Consider the following 6,199-nt stretch of genomic DNA (forward strand, 5'->3'; position numbering starts at 1 on the left):
AACTGCTAAATGATGACCTTTTTTGACTAGATTGATGAGAAGTAACAAGATCTTTCTTTGGGACCCATTTTGTAAAAATGCTTTTGCTCACCTTTGATTCTGTTCTTTGACATTTGGGTTTCCTGTGCTGCAAAGGAATGTCGTGGTGCACTGCACCTGTGATATATCCACACTAAGAACAGATGAGGAGAGAAGGAACATTCATGACTTTGCAGTAATGAGACTGCTGATCCACAGCCTGCTGGTAATTCCTGCACAGTGGAAATAAAGGCAAAGAGAATTGCCAAGGATCTCATCTGCATGCTGACAACTACATGTCTCCTCAGATGCATCCATCCTTAGGTCACTTTTTTTGTTTTTTAACCTTGCTATGGTATGGCTAACAGAGTGGCAAGCATTCTCTGCTCTTCGAGCAACGAGCTGTCTACAGACTCCAGAATTCCATTTATTTTGTCTGGTTTTATTCATTGGCAATTTATTCATTGCCAAGAGTCAATCAGATAGGAAATTCAAACTGATATAGCACCAGTTATATGAGAAGTTTCCCCCCCGTTTACCTTGTTTTCTAAATGATACACATAACTATGTGGATGCCGCTTTATACCAGATTAGTCTCCAAAGATTAGAATCAGTTTATATTGAAGCTAATCTGCAACTGTCAAATTAAAATAGTGTTTATACAGTGCCTCACTGCAGTATATATTGGTTTAAAATTCAATTTAAGATAAAATGATGCATTTTCCTTAAGCAGATACAGCTTTATTTTAACAACACTTCAGAGGGTACACCTGATGTGCAAAACCAAGCACTGGCAGAGTGTTTGCATAGATGGCCAGTGGCTCACTGATTTTTGCTTGCGGTATCAAGGGTTAATCAAGGAATCACAAGGAGAGTGAATCATGCAGGGACCAGAATGCCTTGTCAGCTGTGACCTGTTCAGCCCCTGAGACAGAGAAGAAATAAAGAAGTGATTTATAGGTTATAGCAGTTCAGGAGTTGCTGGAGTACAGTGTACACTGCTCATCTGTGTCCCGATATGCTCCTCATATGGGGACTTTCTGCCAACAAACTCTTTCCCACTACCAGGGTACAAGTTTCCTACTACTTACTGAAAACAAAAACTTACATGTGTCCACAACAATTTCTGTAAATTAGACTGCTGCTAAGAACAGAAACATTTAACCCTAACAATTTGTAAGCATAGAGAGCTATTAAAACATCATTTATAGGCTGAGAAGGCCTGTCTGCTACTTTACACAAGTTTACCTTCCTCCCAACTTTAGTATTTAGCTCAAAGTAGGCAGGCTAAAGCAAAGCAGACATAAGTAAGTCATAAGTACATAAGTACAAAGCAAAGTAAGTCATAAGTACTGTGCTTGATATGGAGGTCTGTGGCTCTGGGAAATGTTGTGATGGATGGTCACTTCTTTTATCTGTATTTTTTTAATGTTGTAACTGTCAGGTTTTCTTTTAAACATGTCTACCTTTCTTCAAGCACTACCAGGTACAGAGAATATCATTCAGTCACCTCACCTAAAGCTAGCATAACGTAAACTGAACTCTCTTTGCAAACAATGAAGGCTGTATATACCAGGCACTCTAGCAACCACCAAGAAACAGTATTTTAACTGCAAAAGCTAGTGACAGCCATCTAAGTTCTTATAAAGATGAATGCATACCATTTTCTTTAGGTCTAGCTAAGTTTGCAATACAAATAGGAAAGGCTAATTACAATACTCTCATTATATTATACCTAGCATTGCATTTTTCTTCCAATCCACCCTCCTACTCTTAACAACTTTTAAGAGTTTTTAAAATAAAATTTTTATGTTGATTACATGCTTTAAAAACATTACACAGCCATTTTTTTGAAAAGACAAGCATTAGAGCTATTGCATTGTATCATGCCACTTTGCATAAAACTGCAGCTATGTTCACATGCTGTGTACCAAAAAACCCAAGACCTTTCCCAACTATCTGTCTGTCAGGCACACAACTATACAGGGAACCAGTTTCAGGCAATTACAAAAGAGATTGAATGGGCAGGTACAGCAGCACCAGGTAGAATATACTACTGATGTATTATGTTTACACACATCACATAAAGATGAAGACCCTACACAGAGAAATGATAGGCATGTAAGAGAACATACTGGTATACCACTCTAAACTGAAACCACCATTGTGTTTTACTAATGACATGAGCATCCAGGAGCTGAATAAGTTCCCTTAGCTTCAAGGCCAACAGTAACAACTGTTGCAGAGCATCAATACAAAACCACTACGAGACTTAGCACTTTCATGCAACAATTAAGAATATTCAGCAGCCTACCCTCTTGAAATTCAAAAAGCAATTAGTAGATAGCAGTATTACTAGTGCTTACTGCACAAATAAGGAAGGGAAAAAAATCTGAACCTCACAGTTAATCTTCTATTTAGTTTGCTTTATCTATTTGTTCTTTAATGATTTTAACATTCTGCATAAAATGATTTCATTAGGAAGGTATCTGCATGATGAAACCCGTGTTTCCTTCTCAGGAAAAGAGCCCCAAAACTCTACTTACTTTTATGCTTTCAAGAACTCTTATAAGGTCTATAAATATCTTTAGAAAACTACTTTTTTTCCATGTTAATGCTCTTCTGTGCAGTCAGGAGAGTGTTAGCCTTACCAGACAACAGGACAAGTCAATAGCATTGTAAGTACTTCTTCTCTTTACATTTATGTGTGTCTCTTTGTATTTATGTATGTGTAGTTACAAGTTTGCAGCTGTGAATGCTGCTAATAGGTAGCACCTGAAAATTATTAATTTTCACAGATAAAAAAGGAGAGGGAAAGAAAGTTGGGGGGTTGTACTTAATAGTATAGAGAATAGCTATTCTATGAGGTAAGTTAATGATTAGATTTTGTGTGTATCTCTAGATTAAATTAGTTGGCTTTTTTTGAGTATATGGTCTGGATTGAGGTAGTTTAAAAGGCTTTTTCTGGCATTTGATAATGAGGAGGCTCATTAATTGTGAAGTGAATAATTTCCTTTGCTCTTTAAAGGCTTTTTTATTGTTGTTGTTTTCATTTTTTCTGGGTTTGTTCTGTTGTTACTGGTTTCTGCTGAAGTGAACTGAGGTGGTTCTATGTATACGAGTGCACAGGGTTGCATAGTTTAGGTAAGTAATGAGTTAAGTGATGGCAAGCTTTCTAGCAGTATCCTTTTGCTGCTGGATTATGCAAGAAGAGAGAAGTAAGGTGATCTAGTCATGATTTCTGTGGTATGAGTTGTGCCCCTCTTCTATAGCAGCTGCTAGGAATAAAAAGTAATAAGTGCTATAGAGCATTTCAGTTTGGTTTGGTTCTTTTTTAAAAAAATCTTAGTCTGGCTTTTACTGGGTAGGGGGTGTCCTTTGCATTTGAGCATGCTATATTAATCACTTTCTGATAAGAAAACAAAAGTTTTAAACTTTTGCCTATAGAAAACTTCTCACTCACTGTTCACATAAGTATTCACTGAGCTCTCACAGTAGATGTGCTTTAGGAGACATACATAAGATATAGTAATACTTCCTGCTGTAATGTTGAAGCTGGAAGTTATTCTTCTCTTTAAAAGATCCTTATTATTACTTTTTTAATGTCACTTACTAAATAAACACTCTCTAAGGTACAACAAAAGTGCTGTGTGAAAGAACAAGCTAATGCTAGTACAATGATGCAGAGAACGGGTGAATTAAAGTTAAGTGTCATCTGGTTACAGCACAAGCAATTACAGGAAGATATAAAAATATCTCCATTATGTTGTAAAACTGTCTCTGTATGTACCTACATATTAAAATAGAATAGTCATCTTTCCTACTAGTGCTTTATTTATATATTCTTTTCTGTCTCAGAACAGCTAATGTTTGTGTGAGCTTACTGCTTTAGAGTTTTGTCTGTGGTTAGCTTTTGTGTAGCATGGCTGCCATACTGTTTCCTTAACAAGCAGGTTTCAATGCATCTGCAGAACTTGCATTTCTAGAAGCGAAACTAGGCTAAGTAATAACCCTTGTATACACACCTTTTGAAATTTCATGTTTAAGCTTTACTGACCTGTTAAATTTAACAGTGTTCTTGCTGTAATACTGAATTATTGCAAATTAATTCTTATCTCTCGGGCTAAAGGGTAACTACTTATACCTGTTTGCACTTGCTTGATTCAGGAATGAGTTACTACTCTAGGAGCTTCTTTAAATGACAACTATACTTGCATAAATTCAGGTGTTAAAAGAACATGTATAGTCATTTTTGTCTTCAACTGGTCACTTCAGTTTCATTGAAACCAAATTAAGCTATTTCTATGTGAGGCTGAATACCCATCTCAAACTAATTGTATAACTTAATATATTTTTTTCTTTAGATAAAGTCCGTAAGAACTCTGACAAAACATCACTACTTGTATTGAGTTCCCTTCACAATACAAATCAGTGTGTTCCTCATTGAGTTGGCTGACTTGTGCTACCATATTTTTTTGATACAAATGTTTATGGGGCAACTACAAAACATCAAGTGACTTCTTTGACTATTGAAATTCAATGTGTTTGAGAAGTCTAAAATAAGTTATTTTGTATTAGGGCAGCATTAGGCAGGCTGCGACTGAAAGGAAGTTAGTGAATAATACCATGTTTATTATAGCTTATATCATATAGGTGTTTTGCAGCAACTTGCAGCAAGAAGCACTGTATGATAAGCTGTAGAAATCAACTTTCTATCTTATTTCTAAGAAAACTTTTCCAATGGAATATAGCAAATATCTTTTAAGTATGCTACACCACCTGGCTATGTGACAAAGTAGTGTCCTTTTGTTACAACATCAAGAGGTGGGGGAAAAATCCAGAACCCATTTTTATTTCAGTGGGTCCTAGGCTTGTCCTCTGGGTGTTGTGTGTGTACATGTGGTAAACTCATTTTAGTTGGTTCTCTCTAACAATATAAAGAATTCCTTATCACCTAGAAGGACCTGGCTTCCTGTCAGGTATCTCTGAGTGAAAATAACCTAATTCTGGGAACAAAGCTCTAACCTGTGTTTGGGCATGTACTAGTTTTGATGAGTGACACTGATAACAAGTAGGCATTTATATAATCTAAAGGTGTATGTGGAAATGACCAGGGTGGGTTTCCAGGTACTTCTAGAGACTCCAACAAATTGAGGAACTGTGGCCAAGACTCCCACAATGACTGCAAGTCCCTAAATATTGGATTTTCATGTCAGCTGAACAAACAGTAATCTTTTGTGTAGCCGATACACATCCCCAGACTTAGATATACCAGACCTCAAGTTCTAACAAGTGTGAAACCCTGTATTTCTTCTTCCTGTTTGTAGCTGAGCTGCGGCCAGCAGAGAAAACTGCTGGTAGATCTCGAACTGAAAGTTGATTTGGATATTGAGCCCTTGATGTAAAACCACAACTACCTTCACCTTCTGTAGCATGCCTTGGAATTTTGGAAGAAGTAATTCCTATGCACACTGTTAAGGATGCTTAGAACCCCTTCTATGATACAGATACTGAGCAGGAACTGCCAGCCCTGCATCTGCCTAAAGCCTGCTTCCAGCCACCTGTTGCCTCTGGTACCTGGTGGATGGGTGAGCAGCCGAGCTCCCCTCAGACAAGGGCAAAATGGCACCTCTACTGTAACTTTAAGATACTCGTTAATAAACAAACAAAAAAGTGTATGTACCCCCAGCACTCGGGGAAAAAAACCCCAACCAAACATCAAACGCGAAAACACCCGCCAACAGAAACCGGTTTCGTGCTGGAAAACAGCAGATGCGTGACCTGTCGCTCGGCGGCGGGGGCACACGCTACCGAGGCCGCGACACCGCGGCGTGCCCAGCCCCCGCGCCCCTCCCGGGAGGCGGCCCGAGGGGAAGCGCCGGCCCAGCCGCGGCGGGAAGCGGCCCCGGCCGGTCGCGGCGGGTGGCTGAGGGGAGTCGCCGCGACCCTCAGCGCGGAGCAGGGGAAGGGCCCGCTGGGTCCGGGCACGGCGGCCGGCCGGTGCTGAAGGGATTCCCGCCCCCTGCCTGGGCCGCCGTGCGGTGCCCTGCCGGCACGGCGCCGGACGGGGCGGGCGGCCCCTCCGCGCATGCGCCACCACGGCTCCGCTTGAGGGGCGGGGAGAAAGCCGGACGCCCGCTGCCGGGCCGTACCACTGCCCGGCGAGCGGGTTGGCGATGGA

The sequence above is a fragment of the Falco punctatus genome, assembly GCF_963210335.1.
Source record: "Falco punctatus genome assembly, chromosome: 5".
Taxonomy (NCBI): Eukaryota; Metazoa; Chordata; class Aves; order Falconiformes; family Falconidae; genus Falco; species Falco punctatus.